Genomic DNA, 18,949 nt, shown 5'->3' on the forward strand with positions numbered 1-18,949 from the left:
CACAAAACAGAAAACCAGCAGCAGCAACTCTATGTATTAGAAGTGACTGAACATTGAAAGCTTCAGGCATTAACTATAGCATTGAGACCACTGAGAACTCAGGATGGAGCACAGGAAGAAAGAAGTGAATGGTGGAACACTTGGTATCTACAGGCTCCCAAACTGGCAATCAGTGATTTACACTGTCAGTGCAATGCTACTCCTGCTTGAACATTCTAGTTACTTTCCAGTAACCTCTCTGGTTAAGTTGACCCGAGATTGATTCTCTCTTTGCAGTCCCTCTTCCAAGCTATCCTGAAAATGATTTCATCAGAACTTAGGCATAATGTGGACCTTAATTCCCAAAGTCTTCAAGCAGAAATAACCTGGATCCAAGAATTGATTTTCATGTCTCTGTCCCTCTTTTATGCTCATATAAATATACTTGTGAACACCCACCCACGTACATACATATGTACACATATAGACTTATATACACTACATACACACAAACATGTCTTCGCACACAAACACACATACACATGCATACAAAGTTTTCCCAAAAGATGCTATATCAAAATATAATAGAAAATAAGATGACTACTAATATTTGCTTAACTTTTGAAATCTTAAGTGGCATCATGATTAATGAATGGTGCACATGGGTGCTGAGTTGTGTTTATGTTACTTAATGACCCAGCAAGGAAGTCTTTTTATTTTTTAAGAAGTCTGTAAATCCTTGGTGTATCAGAAAGTCTGTTGGCCTTATTGAAAACAAGAATAAAAGATGATTTGATGCCACCATTCCTGTGAACATTGGGGTATTTGCATGTCTGCCTTGGAGAAGGTGGTGAAGTTTTTGTGAGAAAAACATAACCAGCAAACCTCAAGCCAACGCCCAGCTTGCCTTGTCCAAACAATGTCTGGTGTGACCACATATCTTCCTGGAAACGTCTGGGAGTGTTTTCCTGATGCCTTTCGCTGGCCTCTTTCCTTCTACCCTCTCCTCCTGCCACACACTGGACATCAAACAGACTTTGCTTGTTTCATTTTGCTGTGTGAATCCCTTCCTGGACAGGTGAACCTTTGCAAAGGTTTACGCAGCCTGTTGTGAACAGCTATCTAGCTTCCGACGTTTCTGGTACAGCTCTACCTGCCGGCTCTGGATGAAAAGTCTCCACTCCAGTCTAGTTCCAAACAAGCCACAAGTTAGAAAAGGCCCATTTGGTTTTTCATGGATGGTCTTTCTTGACTCTATCAGAAATCAGCTTCTTGCTACGTTTCTTGACAATGATTGGGTTCATAGCAAATTGAGCCTAGACCCACATGCAGTGTCCCATTGTGACAGGAGCTTAGTCTGGCACAGTTCTCATAAAAGGAGTCCACCACCATAATGCAGGAAAACCACACTGATAATGGCATCTGCAACGTTATAAGTAGGCAAATTCATGGATGTGACGGATCCAGTGATAGGATTTAGGGTGGCTTTAGACAACATTGCTTTGCATGTGTCAGGGGGATTTGTTGTGTGGCAGCCAGATGTGAGTGACTGAGTCGGTGTGAACATGAGCCCTGTACCCCAGGAACTGTCAGTCCATGGGGATGCTCAAAGCTGCTCAAGCAAAATGGGATCCACAGGATGAGTGTGCAATTGTAAGAGATGATACCTGTGTCTTCCTTGAGGCATGCAGGCCTGGAGTTCGAGGCTAAGGTCTTCTGCTCTCTGCCTGCATACGGTTTCCATGACTCACCACATCCTGTGTTCACAAAAGGAAAACTGGAAAATAAATTGCAGCATCATTTCTCTCATTACAACTGAGTTCGAATGAGAATGTGAATGTAAGTAGTAAGGACCTTCATGGTAGGAAGACCTGGAAGCTATACATGCTGAAATTGGGAATCTGCAAATTTATTCAGAAGGGTGAAGGCTATGGAGAAACAATAAAGAAGAAAAAATAGAATAAAACAGAAAAGTTGGCATCCTAGAAGAAGAGCTAGGAAGGTGTTTCAAGATGATGAATGTGGATTTCTGTGTTCTGTTGGCTTTGCTACGTGATGCTTCTCTTTAAGGAAAGTTTTCAATAGGAAGTTGGGTATAAAAATGGACAAGAGTGTGTTCTAGGAAGGAAAGGAGGAGATGAAGTAGAGGAAGAAAAGAGAGCACTTATGGGGGAGTATAGTTGTGAGCAAAGCAAGAGGGGGGGGGAAATCTGCTAAGCATTTTCTGAATATTTCTGTTGTCTGCATTATATGATCTATCACTATTTTCACGGCTGTCCATTCAGATTTCATCCTTTCTCTCCAAGACACTAATTTGCTATTATGTTTTGCTATAATATTGAGCAAGGTTTCTACAGAGAGGAGAAATTTCAGACATTTGTTGCTGCTGCTGTTGCTGTGGTTGTGAACAAGAAGCTGGGGCTCACTTGAGATGGCATGTTTATTCCCACCAGCCAAGTCTGTGTTCTGAACCCCAAACTCCCAGAGAGAGCACAAGAGCAGACAGAACCTTCTGGAGGAAAATAAGTCAGGAGAGTAGAATCTTCATCACGATACTTGCTTTTTAAGAGAATACCTTTCTCTCCCCCACTCTCTTCTTTTCCCTCTATCACCATACTACCCTATCTCTCTGTATTCTCTCTTTCTTTATTTCCTCCTCTTTATCTCCTTTTTCCTCAGCCTTACCTCAGTCTTCTCCCTATATAAGGACATAGGAAGAATGTGGTTTTCGACAAACCTGAAGGCAGATCACTAGATTTCACAGCCTCTTTGGAAGCTGGGAATTATTCATTTATTATTATTATCATTATTATTACCTTTAGGTAGTTTTATGAGGGAGTTGCAAATTAACAAGGCAGCTTATGAATAGGTATTCATTCTTAAGCTACGGACTCAATGGAATTTTAGTTATAGGAGTATGAACTATAATAGTGTCTCTGTGATGAGCTTTTATTTCTGTGTGAACATTTTCTCAGGTTTCTGCTCCAGATATATTGAACTATGATATCTATGATAAGATATCTATGATATCTTGATTTATGCTGTCTCCTGCCGGAAGAGTCTCCTTTGGCTCCCTTCACTTTGCCCAGTTATTTCATATTATAAAATTTAAAGTAACTTTGTGAGGAGGTCCTTCCTGAAAGACTGTCAGATCTCCGTGAAGGGTCCACCAGCCCACAATGGAATTTTCATTTGGGTATATCCTCCTTGTCTACTAACCAGACAAAGCCTTGCCTGCCCTATTTGCATTGCCAATATTTACTATGGTGGCTTGCAAACTGTATGAGAAAAACTCAGGTTAAGTCACTGAATGCAACTATCTTTTATGTATAAGAGTGGAGATTCACTTGGATAGTGGAAAATCTGTATTCATGCAGTAGTTCTATGCATCTACAACATTCTACATTTACAAACATATGTGTTTATATGGAGATAGATTATGACAGTGTTTGTTGAGTTGCTTATATACTTGGAATTCAAAGTCAAGTGAATTACAAGCCTACACTGTGAGGTATACAGATAAAGGTAGATATACATGATATAACTATAGATATAGATATATGGATAGATATATTGATAGATATAGGCATATATATATATATACTCATTGATATATGTTGGCATTTTAAAACTAGAGCTATATTTCCACATAGAGATAGAGCAACAATGACATTAATCACTTGAATTTGAAGTTCATAATATCAAGGAATGTCTATGAGTACTAACTCAGAGGCAGTATCCTAGCAGGGACAGCAATCTCAGGATTCCATTTCTTTCTGGCTTGGTGCAGTACGGTACTAGCACGAGGTGTTATAGAGAATATTTGAGAAGCCAGGACAATAGAGTTCAGCAATAGAAGTTTCAGTGACAAAAACACATAGATAGATAGAAAGATAGATAGACAGACAGACAGACAGACAGACAGGTTAAAAAGCAGGTCCTGGAGATGTTAGAGGAGCATTCTCCCCCCAGGCCCGGCATAACGAAACTCGCTTGTACTATGAGTTGGCACACAGCAGCAGCACAGATCCCATATATCGTGTTCATTAGAAACTTTATTATACATTTGAATCCATTTTTATGGAAATTTCTATCTGAGCTTCTAGAAAACTTGAACAACTCAAACCCGAATTTTCTTTCAGGGAAAATAAACTATTGTGCCCTCTTTTGACAGGCATCCGGGCTACTTCCCATGCCTGCAGCAGTTCCAATTCCCGAGGATCAAAGGATGAGCTAGAGAGGTCGAACTGCTCTCAGCTTAGAGATTGCCTTTTAAACCAAGACTCGTTGCCATCGTGTGACCCACGTGCCCATTCCAAGAGTCCTTCACTGCAGCTGCAGGGCTGCAGAACATCTAGTACCAGCTGAAGGAAGAGCCCCGTGCATGCTCCCTCCGAGAGGACTGGGAGCAACTCCACACTCCGGGGACAGAGTGGGAGCGACTCCCGCAGGTCACCCCAGGGAGGGGAGGCCCGCAGAGGAGAGGCCTGAGGAGGGGAGGCCCAGGGAGGTGATGTGGGCACTGTCACACCCTGGTGCATGCAGTTGTTTGACCTCCTGGGACCCGACCTGATCCCATGGCTCACATCATCCTGTCCTGAGTGCATGCCCATCTGAGGCCCTCATCCTCCCAACCTGAACACAAACACACCAGACCTTTCCAAAGTCACAGGGTCACGAAGCTGATAACCAGGGTCAGCACCCACACTTCTTCTGCCTATCAGGATAACCTGGTAAAAATACATCCAAACTCCTTCCGAAGAGGATGTGATCATATAAACACATCTGCTTTCATTTTTATTCCATCACTTGCTTTAGGGGCTGATACAGCATACTCAGTTTCTTGAAATATGAGATTCATTATTTTGTCCGTACAGACTGGCATCCTTCCCACCCTTTACCTAATTCTCTTTTAGAGCTCACTATTCCAGAAATGTTATATGACCCAGGCTGTTACTGTTCCTCAAACTCCAGGATTGTGTAGTAAATGACTGTTTAAAGAGACTGAATCCAGGTCCGCTATAAGGAAGATGAAGTTCCTAACCCAGAGCTCATTTTCCTACTTCACTGCTTACTCCACTGGGACACAAAGTCATGGGCATCAATTTGCATCCTGTCAATACCCAGAAGAAACAAGAAACTACAGAACTACATTCGCTTCTTTTCTAGACAGAATTACTTAACAGCTAGAGAAGGTTTAGGTACAGAAAATTGTTATGTTTTTGTTTTATTGATGATTTTTAACTTTTTAATATTATAATTGTATTATTATTAAGGTGTTGCTTTAATAAGATCCAGAGTACAAAAGGAGCAAAAGTTGCTGAGGGCCTTCACTAGAGGGGGAGTTTTTAATACGGAATCCACAGACTCAGATAGTAAATCCTTGAAATAGTGGTGGAGAATAAATATAAAGATAATAGACATAAAATTAAGACAAGTACAGGAAGAAAAGGGTAGCATCTGTTTTGGAAATGGACTTGGAGCTCCAGCAAATCCAGATGATTCTGAACTATATAGTAGGACAATCGTTATTGAAACCTTTCAACCTCAACTCTGCTTTCTTCTTTGTGTATCCTATCAGAAATCAAGATACTTTATCAATACTGATGAAATGTGTACAGATTTCAAATGTGTGAATGTGAGCTAGGCACCAGTGACTCATGCCTGTAGTTCTAGCTACTTAGAATGCTGAGATCTGAGGGTTTGGATTCGAAATCAGTCTGGGCCAAAAAGTCCATGCAACACTAGTCATAAGCCTGAAGCAGTGCTGTGGTTCATGTGACAGGGCACATTCTTGAGTGAAAATGCAGAGGGACAGCATCCAGAGACTGACATCAAGCCCCAGGACCAGGACAAGTAAAACTTCCATAAATATATCCCATCATAACTGCTTGATTAATGTTCTGGGAATGATGACCATCTTGCATGTCTTTTATCATTAAGTATTTACTCGCTACAAAGCAAATGTTGGCAGCTACCCCTGTTTTGTCATTGTGGGGTCTCCAGTCCAGGGAAGATTTGAGAATAAAGAACCAGATAGGAAACATAAATTGAGACCAAGCCAGCGAGACCAGGACTCAGTGGTTCTGGGAGGAGTGGGTGCCTGGGGAGGGAGGGAGGGTGACATTTAGGCAGGGTCCTCATACATGGAAAGGCCTTCGGAATACACAAAGCCAGAGATAGTAGTGAGGCGGTGTAACCTCAATGGGAATGTCTCCAGAATGAATTGAGGGGTTTCCCTGCCCCACTGAGGTCCACTCATGAAGAACATTTCAGGGCCTCTCACAGAAAAGTCTCACAAGGTAAACCTTTCCACAAGGATTTATTTTAATATAACAGGGCTACGTTCGTTAGAAGTAGGAAAGAGACCAAGATGTTTGTCCCCATGAGATGAACAGGAAGCTAGGTGCTCGTAGTGTAATCCTAGCTACTCACGAGGCTGAGATCTAAGGATCAGGGTTCAAAGACAGCGCAGGCAGGAAAGTCCATGAGACTCTTAATTCCAATAAACCACTCAGAAAAAGCCTGAAGTGGAGCTGTGGCTCAAGTGGTACAAGTGCTAGCCCTAAGCACAAAAAGGCTCAGCAACAGCACCCAAGCCCTGAGTCAAAGCCCCAGGACCATCAAAAAGAAAAAAGAAAACAAAAACAAAATGAGAGTTAAACTCCCAGATCTTGGCAGTTACCTGAGGGAATGTATGTGGTGATGACAACTCCCAACCACTGGACACTGGTTCTGGGAGCTCAAGGTGGCTGATGCTTATCTTTAGAAAACATAGCCAGGCGCTGGTGGCTCATGCCTCAATCCCGGCTACTCAAAAGGCTGAGATCTGATGACCATAGTGTAAAGCCAGCCCTGGCAGAAAAGTCCATGAAACTGTTATCTCCACCTAATGAGCAAAACCTGGAATAGATGTGTGGGTCAAGTGGTAAAGCATCAGCCTGGAGTATTAAAAGCCAAGCTAGAGCAAGAGACCCTGAGTTCAGGCCCCGCTAGCATCCTGTGTGTGTATGTGTGTGTGTGTGTGTGTGTGTGTGTGTGTGTGTCATATGTAAACATAGATAAGGCACACATACTTAGGATACTAGGTGAGCTTCAAGGCTTTCTTTCCTTAAATGTACTTCCCACCTTTCTGTCTCTATCTATGTACAGAGAGTTGGCAGGCTTGCCATATGGAAGGAGAGGGAAGATTTAGGTAGCCAGCATGTTTTAGGTAGCCTGGTTCTGGTAAGGGTTTGATATTAATGGTACAATTATGCATGTGAAGCAAACAGTTGACAGGAAAAGTGTTCATCGGAAATCATATCATGGATGTCTTTCAGATCCTAAAGCATAGTCTAAGAGTAGGTATCATTTAATAATTCTAAAATATTCCTCCTCCTCTCGCTCTTCCTCCCTCCTCCTCCTCCTCCTTTTTCTTCTTCTTGTTTTCTTCTTCCTCTTCCTCCTCCTCCTCCTTCTTCTCCTTCTTAAATCTTTTTCCTACTTCCTTCTTTCTTTTCTAACTAATTTAATGTTGCTTGACTAGTTAAGGATATCTATTTGGTAATAACCGCATAGAAATTCATTTTATATCTTCTAGAGATAAATTGCAAGTCTATTATTTATCCTACTAAAATAAAATTATCACTAATGAAATGGTTAATTTACTGATTCAACAGAAAAAGTTTTGAAAAACTACTTGTCAGATTTCCTTTAAAATTCATAATAAATAAATAAAAATCTGCCTTATACAATTTGTAAAATGTTTTATAAGATTCAGATGTCTAATTTAGTTGAAGATTATATATCTGAAAGACATTTGCCTGGAAGTGTTAAATAAATATTAATTATATTACACTATTTGTTTTTATATAAAACCAACATGGCCACACTGTTCCTCACTAAATAGACTTCTGAAGTGTTTCTTTCTAACCAGGCCCTGACTTCCCTTTTCTTTACTTTGAAAAATGTGTGATGGTAATTTGTTTCTCTACTCCTATGGGATCTAAATATTCTTAAAAGCCCTTTGCCAGTTCTATAACCTAGGGGTGTATTAAGACGATAGACACCGTTCCTTTGAAATGGTATCTGTCCTTCTGTAACAGGATTGTAACCTAACTTCTGAGGGCCCCAATTAGAAAGAATAGATGCCCTAATCAGGGAGAAAAAAGAAAGGTTGTAAACTACAGAGTAGCACTGCCTACGGCAAGCATCCTGACCTCCCTTCACCCAGCACCTGAATCTCTTTTCTTTTTGTCTCATTTGTTTGGAGAGACACTTTTAAGATTTAATACTTTCCGTTCAAGAAAGAAAGAATTGTACTTAAGTAATTTGTAACTTAAGTGGTGATGGGCTTAATTAGTTGCACCCCAAACTACCCTGTTAAAAAAATAAAGTCAGGGAAAATAAAGTCAACTTTTGAATACTATCCACACACTTTCATACCCCGAAAGCTGGGACATGTGTTCCCACTCCTGTTGGAAGAAGACTTTGGTCAGCCCTGACAGAGAGGCCAATGCACTAAATACATTACCAGAAAGTTTAGGGCAGCTGAACTACCTCAGTGCTCCTCTCTGGCAGGAGACCAGCCCAAGCAAGAGGCCAACGAAGTGAAGATGATGGAAGAGGAAAATGACAGGGAAAAGGAGCCCCCGAGCTGCATGTGCACTGGGGCATCTGCCATCTCGGTGGTCTTCCCCCTTGTAGAGCATGGCCTTAAGTTAAATAATGAGAGTTGGTCTCCCTGAATATAGTTTTCTGATTGGTGGGTCTCCTGTTTCCTCTAAGGTTGTGCCAGCAAATATTTCCTGTCCATCCTTATTTCCTCATTCCATTGTCCTTCGTAATTCCTCAGTCATTTGTCCCAGTCTCCATGTCAAGCAGGTTTTGATGTATCTGTTAAGTTCTTAAGCCCACGATTCCCCTATTGGCTGCTTTGCTATGAAGTCCTGTCATGAGGGAAAGAAACAAAAATGCAGGGGCCCAGGATGCTTCCTTTTGAATTAAGTGAGTTGGCTTGGCAGCTGACATCTGTGATTTAATATCTAGCAGACATTTCAGTAGCTCCAGTGATTTATTCGATATATCACTGAGGAGTGGAAAAAGAAATATATCCTATCTGCATGAGCATGATAAGCACAATTCTATTTTTGAATTTATGACAAGAGTAGGAAAACCTGCTCAAACCTACATTTATAGATTTAGGCTTCTCTGCCTGTAACTGTAACGTGTTCTTTTAACTGAACATAGTCGCTTTATTTAATTATATTATATTACTATAGAAAATAATTTTACTAGTCTCTACACAAACTCCAAAATCAGATAATTCCTTATGAAAAAGCATAATATCAAAAAGGGCTAAAATAAACCAATAATAAGTGTCTTTATAATTAATTTACTTTATTGTTATTATGAAGGTGATGTACAAAGGGATCACAATTGCATGAGTCAGGTCCCTCCCTCCCTTCTGCACTCACTCAAATTAAAGGTATTACTACTTGAGGAAAAAAAAGAGAAAAGTAATGTAACAGTCACACTAACTCTTTATTACATTTCTAAGGGCATTTTGCCAGAATTTGGCAAATTTGTTGCATCCTTAGGTTAAATTGAACTATGCCAAAAAGCCTGGGGATATAGCTCAGTGGTAGGGTACTTGCCTGGTATGAACAAGGCCCTAGATTCCATCTCAGTACCCTTCCAAAAACAATCATTAACAAACCCATAATAAGGGTCCCAGTTCATGCACTTATTCTAGTATTTCTAAAACTGTAAATTTTTCTTTGAAATAGACTAAAACCACAACTTTGACTTTGAATTACATTATTAAAAAGACTCGTAGATTTAATTAGTTGTATCCAAACCCAAACTACCCTATTAATTAAAAAACAGATAATGTCTGTTGGGTTAATGCTAATGTAAGCATGGGAAGGACAGTATAAATAACTGGGTATAAATAATCATTGGGATTTGTGAGTGGATATATAGGCATGGTCTGAAGACAGACACAGGAATAGCGGGAGTGATGCTTTAGTTAGATTAAGATCAATTACATAAGAAGACAAAGCACAAATAGTCCACACTAAACAAATTCACCAAAAAAAAAAAAAAAACAACCCACTTATTTCAGAAGTGTGTGAGGGAAAATTTAACTTTCCATTATACATTTTTGTATTCTTCTTCACAAGAAGCTGTTTATTATTAAGAAGATTAAGGAAAAGTAGCTATGTAATTTACCCACGCTTGACTCAATAGGGAAAGAGAAAGGTGTTAAAGGATAGGTGTTGTCTTAATATTTGTTAGATGAAAGTGTCAGAAATAAACACAGCAAAGCTCTCTCCCGGAACTTAGACACAGTGTGCTTCTAATTTGAATGGATAGAAAACCACAAATATATCTTTCCAGCTAGACCAAAACAGACTAAAATATCATATCGCAACCAATGCCCCCTTAGCATGCTGAAACTATTACAATGAAAATAACCTGGAAGTTGTGGCTACCTTCCTTATATTATTTTAACAAGTAAAACTACAACTGAAGATGTATTTTTTACTTGTTGGTGACAAGTGTAGACATTCATATCTGTGACTCAACACTGCAATATAATGGAAGCCATGAAAGCATAATAATGTCTATTATTCAATTTAAAATAATAGTTATTTCTAAAAATAAAAACAATGTTTGTATTATATTTATTGACTATCATTCTATGGGAATATGACCAATAATGAACACAGAGGAATTGACTTATCTCATACGTGCAGTATTATTATGGAAATTCTTTACCTGAGTGAGTAAACTACATCTTGATAATGAAATTCTCAACACTTAAGAATCTGGGTTAGTTAAGATTAAATACTAAACATTTTTATAGTTAATGGTTATTTCTTAATACATTTGCCTAGAAATGCTTAACCCATCATAAAGTATATTTCATAAAGCTCACAAAGGCTTAAGCTTATAAATATACTGGCACTGTCTCTAGGAGACAAGCACAATTTTGTGGATATCATCATCTAGCAAAGTGGCAAATAATGAATATTGAGAAAAGTGCTATTTGTCAAGAAAACTAGAAGACGCAAGGGCCCTAAGTTAGCTGAGAGTAAACAAAGCAATATAAACGGTTGTTCAGAGTCACATTACAATTTGGAATGTCTGGGCAACCTGGAAAGAAGTTAATGCTGTCTAGAGGTGATGTTCTTTTCTCCATCTATTAAAGAGTTACATGGCAGGGAATTCTTTCAAGTGGACAGAGCAAGTTCATTTGGAAGTGGAAGGAAAGTGGGGAGAGATGGCGAGACTCCCTGAGGAGGAGGGGCTGGGGGCCAAAGTGAATGGCGTGGGGATGGGTGCTCCCATTCCCCCCCCCCCCCGGGGCTTGGCAGGAGTGATGGCTCTGCATGAATCACCCAGGCTCCTTTCATTGGTTGAATGGGTGCTCAGGGCATTATAGGAAAGAGAAGCATTTGAGTTCCAAAGCATGACAGGAACTATGGGAAGAAGCACCTTGAATGTCCACATCGGCTTTTGTCAGGTGTTAGGTCCACCACTTCTATCCCTGCTTCTCTCCTTAAAGTGGTAAGGGAGTAGAGCAGGAAGTAAGAGGAATGAGCAAAGTCCACCATGACCACGTGTGAAGCACAGGCAAACCCCAATGTAAGAGACAGGGACTTGGGTTGCCGTTGCTGCTCCTGAGGTTCAGTGCTGTTGACAGGAGATAGCAGAAAAACAGCCAGTCCGAATTCAGGACTCTAGGACTTGTGGGCAGTAAGAGAGAAGGATGTGCCCACACCTGTCCAACAAGGAAGTAGGGGCATGGATCTAAACAAAATAAGAAAGAGGGACAAAGAAGACAGAAATGAGGACAGGACAGTATGTGTTTGATGTCACAGCCATATAGGAAACAGGAAGGAGACACACAAATCAGAATGGAGACACACCAATCAGAAACCATCTTCAAAGACTCTGATTTTCATGCTCTGGAAGGAGGAAGACTCCAAGATGGCTGCTTTGGGCTGGTGGCCTGTCTATGCCAGGGGCTGTCCTTCCCTGCTATCTTCATTTCCTAATGAACTTTCCTCTCACTTTTACTGTGTTTGTGCTGTCTGACTTCTTTAAGGTGCAGAGGACTGAGGTCAACTGAACTGAGCAGCCTCACATTCCCTTAGCATATTTGGTGTGTTGGCTGGGAATTTAGGAATTATGTCCTTTTCAGACAGAGTCATCAAAAAGTAACACTGTTAGTTTTGTTTTAGTCGCCCTCAAACCTTCCATAATATTTCGGCTCCCGTAACCTTTTCTTCCGGTATTTTGAAAAGTTAAAAATTAAGGTAGCTGGGCTGGGAAAGTGGCTTACTGGTAGAGTGCTTGCTTAGCAGGCATGAAACACTGGGTTCGATTCCTCAGAATCACATATACAGAAAAAGCCAGAAATGGCACTGGGACTCAAGTGGTTGAGTGCTAGCCTTGAGCAAAAGAAGCCCAGAGACAGTGCCTAGGAGTTCAAGGCCCAGGTTTGTCAAAAAAAAAGAAAGAAAGAAAAATTAAGGTAGCATCCATGGGCTGATTTATGTGGTTCAGAAATGTACCAATAAGAGAAAAGGGCAGAGAAGTAGAGTTTAGAGACAGAAGGCTGGAGGGATAAGAAAGGCATGAAGGAATCAGTCACTCCCTCTCCACAGGGTTTCAAAAGCAATGATGGAGTATACATGTTTTTGTCAGGGTTTGAAGGTCTCGTGCATTTGTAACAGACTGAAAAAAACAGGAGTCACACTAAGAAGTTCCTGGAATTCAGAGCCCTGTGACATCCATGATAGATTCCTTGTTCTTGTAGACAGACCTCTGTCCACAGGATCTGTATGCAAGGATTACTTCAGTCACGGGGAAAATAGTATTGATACTGTACATGGGTAGGGTTTATTTTTCTTCTTTCCTCACCAAAAAGATACTAATAAATACAGTAAAACAGCGGCCTTTATTATACCTACATTAAATTAGGTGCTATAAATAATCTAGAGATTATCTGTAACATGTATATGTGTATTTCCTCTTGTAAGAACATGTATATAAATTAGGACTTGATTGGCCATAGATTTTGGTATCCATGGGGGAGGGCCTGTAACTAATCTATACATATTGACAGTATACACCATTTATTATACTGAGGTTAATGTGACACTGGTAGATTTCTTGTTCCCAAAATGAAATGTTATCTATGTTGAAGTATAACCATTGTCTTAACTACTAGCTAAAGTTTGGCCTACACATAAGTAGAAAATAGCTTTTTAAAGATTTCTTGATTAAAAGATTAACAGCTTAGCACAGGTGGCTCACTCTCTAAAGCAAGTTTCTCAGCATGCTGAGATCTGAGGATCAAGGTTTGAACACCAGCCTGGACAGAAATATCTGTGAAACCCTTACCTCTAATAAACTACTAAAAAGCAGGGAATGACCAAAAAGCTGTAGCTCAAGCAGTAGAGCACTAGCCTTGACCCCAGGACTGGCACACACACACACACACACACACACACACACACACACACACACACACACACACACAAATAGCTTCATGGGTTGTTTCATAAGTATACACATCCTAGAGTAATAGGATAATTTTAACCATAAATTATTTATTTACCTTAAAATTTATGAAGGATAGAATGTAACTCAGTGGCAAAGTGCAACATCTGGCATTGATCCCTAGTACCAAAACAGAAAAAAAGGAAAAGAAACTTCATCAAGTTATTTTATTAAAAATGTTTATCTGTCTACAAAACGATCCTGGGAGAACATATTTAAGCCTCTATAATTCCCATAGGAAATAATCAAATCACATTTTTTCACATCAAAAATGTAAATACCTGTTCTCCTGGCATTTGATTAAAAATGAAAAGCATTTTCAGAAGTTGAGTCTAAATTTGTTATCACAATAATTCTAACTCAAATTCTAACTCAAAAAGATGTTATTAATACCCTCCAGCAGTAGATGTTATTTTAAAAACTAGGCTTTCTTGTTCCAAGTCCATGATACTTCGTTATGAGTAAACTTCAATGCTATCTGTATTTAATTGAATAATACACATTTTCACTGACAAAGTTCCCTTAAACACTGAAGGATCATCTGTTTTCTTTTTTCTTTTTTTTGGATCATCTGTTTTCAAAACACAGATACAATCAAATACTTTGCCTAAATAAAATATAAACCTACTGTTTTGTATAATATGAATTGAGTGTGGTGGCCCCTGCTACGGTCCAGTGGTAGAGAAACTGAGGCAGGGGATTGAGAGTCTCAGGTCAGGTAGGGCTATGGTAAGCCCCTGTCTCTAAAATGAAGCAAACTAAGAAAAAAGAAAGAAAGAAAATGTGAGAATTTGTGTGGAATTTTGTAGTGGCTAGAGCAGACATACACAACTAGGATTCAATCTGTAATCATCAAATCTTGATCAACAAATTTCTCCATTGTGCTTCCTAATCCTTCAAATCTGGTTAATTTCTAATTTAGTTAATTGCGCTTTAGTCCTGCTTATGTGTATTGGTTCAAAATTTCATTCTAATGAACTGACTCAAGGTTGGCCTTAAATGCCTAAATGGTGACTCTCTTAAAAAGAAAATTATAGCCATTTACTTCACAGGGAGTTAATGTTTGGATGATTTACACTTACCTGTGGATCATAATATGGAGGCATATTTTTATTATCCTTACTATCAACGTCTAGAAACTAGAAACTCATAATTAAAGTAAATAAAATTTATTATAGTGCAACATGGAATTTGAAAACTTTCTAAGTGAAATTTGTATTTCAGAGAGAGAGAGGCACAATCCACATCACAATGCATATTTATGGTCCCCAAGCAATACTTGTACTTTTCACCATAGTGAATTATTTAAGGTTTATATATTTCATTCGCATCTGATCTCAATACTCAAGTGTATTTTATAATTTGACTGGTGTGAGGGTGAGTTGATATCTCATTTGAAAATTATAACATTATGGAAACAAAGTACACAAAAATTTTGGTTTGACCATGTACTGGTGGCTCATACCTGTAATCCTAGCTACCCTGGAGGCTTAGATCTGAGGATCCTGGTTCAAGGCCAACTGTGGCAAGAAAAAGTTCATGAGACTCTCCAGTGAATCTCTATTAACTGCCAAAAATAAAACCCAGAAGTAGACTTAAATGGTAGAGCCCCAGAATAGACTAAAAAAACTAAGGGATAGCACCCAGGCCCTGAGTTTAAGTCTTGTAAAAGCACACACACACACACAGAGTTTTTCTTCTTGTTATATCATTATAACTTTTATTCTGATCATTTGATTTCTTTTTTCTTAAAAAAATGTTAACTCATTTAAAACATTTCTGTTATTAGCGAGAGTGTTTCAAATGGAGCATTTACTGATATCATCTATGCCACCACTACTGTTGTACATGTAAGTAATGTTATTTATTTTCTATGCTGAAGTCAAAGAAAATGGCTTCCCAACTAAGGAAATATGAAAAAATATGCAAAAATAGAAACCTGACCAGCAAATGGGTGTTGAGATGCTTAAAATGAAAGGTTATGAATATGAGTGGTTATGAGGGTCAATTTTATGTGTTAACTTTGCGTCAACCCGACTAGTGGATGGCACTCTAGTTGGTCAAATATAATTTGGCAAGTTTTGTTTATGGGTGTTTGATGTGGTTTAGTTTGGTATGGAGATGAGATTTAGCAATCAGTGGTTAGACTGGGTGATGTAGACTATCTTCTCAATGTGAGCGAGTGAGCCACATCTATGAGACAGACACTCACCCGTCTGAGCCCGGAGGACAGACTGGGAGACGGGAAGTACAGCAAAAGTGAGGTATTAATGACAGTCTTGCAAGATCCTGTACCCAATGAGCAGGCCCACCCTAGGAAGTTAGAACAGGTAACTCACCTGGTGTGTGAGGTCCTGCCCCAGCTCCCCACTGGCTGAGTTCGGGGCGGTCTACATTGTCTCCATCTACATCATTTAAGAAACATCACTTTCTAATGCATGTACATCTTGAGGTTGGTTGAATTTTTTTTTTTTTTTTTTTTTTTGGTCCAGTTGTGGGGCCTAAACTCTGGGCCTGGGCACTGTCCCTCAGCTCTTCAGCTCAAGGCTAGTGCTCTGCCACTTGAGCCATAGCGCCACTTCCGGCTTTTTTTTTTTCTTTTTGCTTATATGGTGCTGGGGAATCGAACCCAGGGCCTCAGGCATGCAAGGCAAGCACTCTACCACTGAGCCACCTTCCCTGCCCGGTTGGTTGAATTTTAGAAGTGGGATTTTGGCTTTTTCCACTGTGTTCTTTTAGAACAGGAAAGCACTTGCAGGTGTGTGCTTTCTGGCACACGCATAGCTCTTACCCAGTTTCACACTTTATGGTGATCCAGTCTTCCCCTGGCTCCATGACCCCTTTGATCCTGTTTGTCCACAGAGTTTTAGATGCCCAGAATTTGTCACTTATGGAATCTCTGCGCAAGCAAACTATTGGTAATTTCCCCTCAGGATCAATGCCTTGTCTTGGAGATGGACCATCCACTGAATTTATTTCTAATGATGCAGTTAGCTGACGGTCTGTGCAGAACGAAAAGCCTGACGTCTGGGTGAGTGAGAATTCCTCCTGCCTTAGAGAAAGAACACTACAGCTGTGTGTTTGGGCTCCTGTCTCCTCACTGAAGGGTAAGGAAGGGGGCTTTTGGAGCTCATCTTCTCATAGCGGCACAGCCCCAAGTTTAAAGGACCCCCAAACCCCAGCACCATTCCCTTACACAAAAGAAGGAGCAGTGAGTTGGAGCTTTCTACTGGGCAGAGCTGGCCTTCACCTACGCTGGAAGACAACGCTGCCTCCTCCTCCTTCCCAGTCTCCACGATTGTCTGAACCAGTTTCTATTGGTTCGACATTACCAAGAGCAAAGACAACAGGTCAGCAATTGGTAAACTTCCCCTGAGCTGCACAGGCCACTAAATGGAACCTTGTCACAGGTTTTGGTTTTTACTCTTCTTTGTGTTGTTTGGTGTAGGTACTAGAACCTGACCTCATGGCATTTCACTCATGTGGCTGTTTTTGCTTAGGACTGGTGCTCTACAACTTGAGCCACACCTCCCCTTCTAGCTCTTTGGTGGTCACTTGGAGATAAAGAGTCTCGTGGTCTGTTCTGCCCCCTGGCTTCAAATCACTCAGACCCCAGCCTCCTCAGTTGCTACCCGATGCCTGACCAGAGTTCTTCTCTACATGCATAATTGGTTTCATGCTGAGGTGTAATAATACTCAGTGTTTTGGAACCACAGATTTATCATGGGTTCACTCCTGACGTATTAAGCCTGCAGTGACTGCATGAAAGGGAGTGAACCAGAAAAATGGAGTCTTGTGGAGGAAAAGAGAAAGCAAAAAACAAAAACAATACATGAATTTTTTAATAAACAGGAAAATGTTTATGAGTTGAGTCATATAAAACAAGCTCAGATGTTCACACGCATGCAGTGAGCGAGTGGAAAGCGGGCAGGGCTGAGTGGTAAGTCTGTGTCTTTGAACATCCATGGACTTGATTTGGGGATGAGGTGAATGAATCATGGAGGAGGAGAAGCCAGGGGAACAGGGGCTCTGGGATCAGCAGCCAGACAGAGACCGCCACAGAGGAGCCAGACTGAAAAGCCTCAGATAGGAAGGAGAAGCAAAGCAGGCCCAGAGAACAGCTGGGTACTCTCAGAAGTCTTTTACACAAATACTCCCTTTTACAGGCAATCTGAGGTGAGGAAAACCCAAGACTCGCAAAAGTTGAACGGGTTGACAAAGTTCATGCAGCTAGTAAAAGGTAGAACTGGAATTTAATCCTCGATGTGAGAGGAAGAATTATGAAGCCATTTGAAGCAGTGCTAAAGAGGTGCCTGGACCCCAGCCCGGAGGCCGACTTCACTGAAGGATTTCCAGAGGCCGAGGAAGATCTGAAGAGATTAAAAGTAAGCTGATAGTGAGAAAATGAAGCCCTAGTCTTTTAAGTTGGAAGAAAGAGGAGACAAAGATAAGTTCTCAATGGATTAGCGGTGTCAAAGGGGAGATCTCTGGCTGGAAGGAATCAGAATCGCTGGTCAGCAAGAAGTTTTTCAGAAGCTATAAAACCTGAGTCGCAGCGATGAGCTGCTGCTCAGCCCTGCACCGTGCATAGTTAAATGTTTCTGAGAACTCTAAAGACCAGGAAAGCTGCACAGTCCCAGAGCTTCACTTTGTTTCTTAGACAATTGTCTTCCAGGGCTTGGAATGCTTTCTTGATAAGAATGAGGTTTCTTTTAGGGAAGATTCCTCAAAATTTCACTGTGCATTTGGGGAGAGGTTCCAGACCATAAAGAAAAAGTAAGATCCTTAATTAGTTTAAAAAGATTAATGAAGGCATATTGCTGAGTTTTCTGTTGTCGGTTTGGTAAAAGGATGTATATGTATGTATTTCTCTGTGGGTCATGAAATAAGTCATTGGTTCACTCATTAATTTGTTAGTAACCCTCGCATATAGATCTTATTATCTTATCAACCCTGAAGAAATGAACATCTGTATGTAGTCCACATGGCCGTGATCAGGTGGCCAAGGCGTTTTCTCTTCTGATTCGATGGTGTGAAACTGGAGACTGTTAAACAAGACTCGCTGTCTCGTTTCTATTAAAGTGAGGGTCTCTGGAAGCAAGCTGCATGAGTATCAAAGTCACTGGACAGCCATAGGCCATATTTGTCCCCAGACCAATCAGAGACTGCACATAGCCTGCCTGAGCCCTGACCCCTCCATTAGCCTCCTAAGGAGATGTCTACTCTGATGCATATCCCAGTCTTCACTCAGGTGTCTCTGGGGGGTCATGCACCGAGCTGGATTCCCCAAGGGCTATGTGTGTGACTGCTCCTGGCCAGGGTACTGTGAGCTCTACATCCCTTCACACAGGACTGCACAAGACAATGGGGGTGGAGGCAGAATTTTTTTTTTTTTTTGTCGGTCATGGAGCTT

This window comes from Dipodomys spectabilis, unplaced genomic scaffold, assembly GCF_019054845.1.
Source record: "Dipodomys spectabilis isolate Male_0828 unplaced genomic scaffold, ASM1905484v1 ptg000457l, whole genome shotgun sequence".
Lineage (NCBI taxonomy): Eukaryota > Metazoa > Chordata > Mammalia > Rodentia > Heteromyidae > Dipodomys > Dipodomys spectabilis.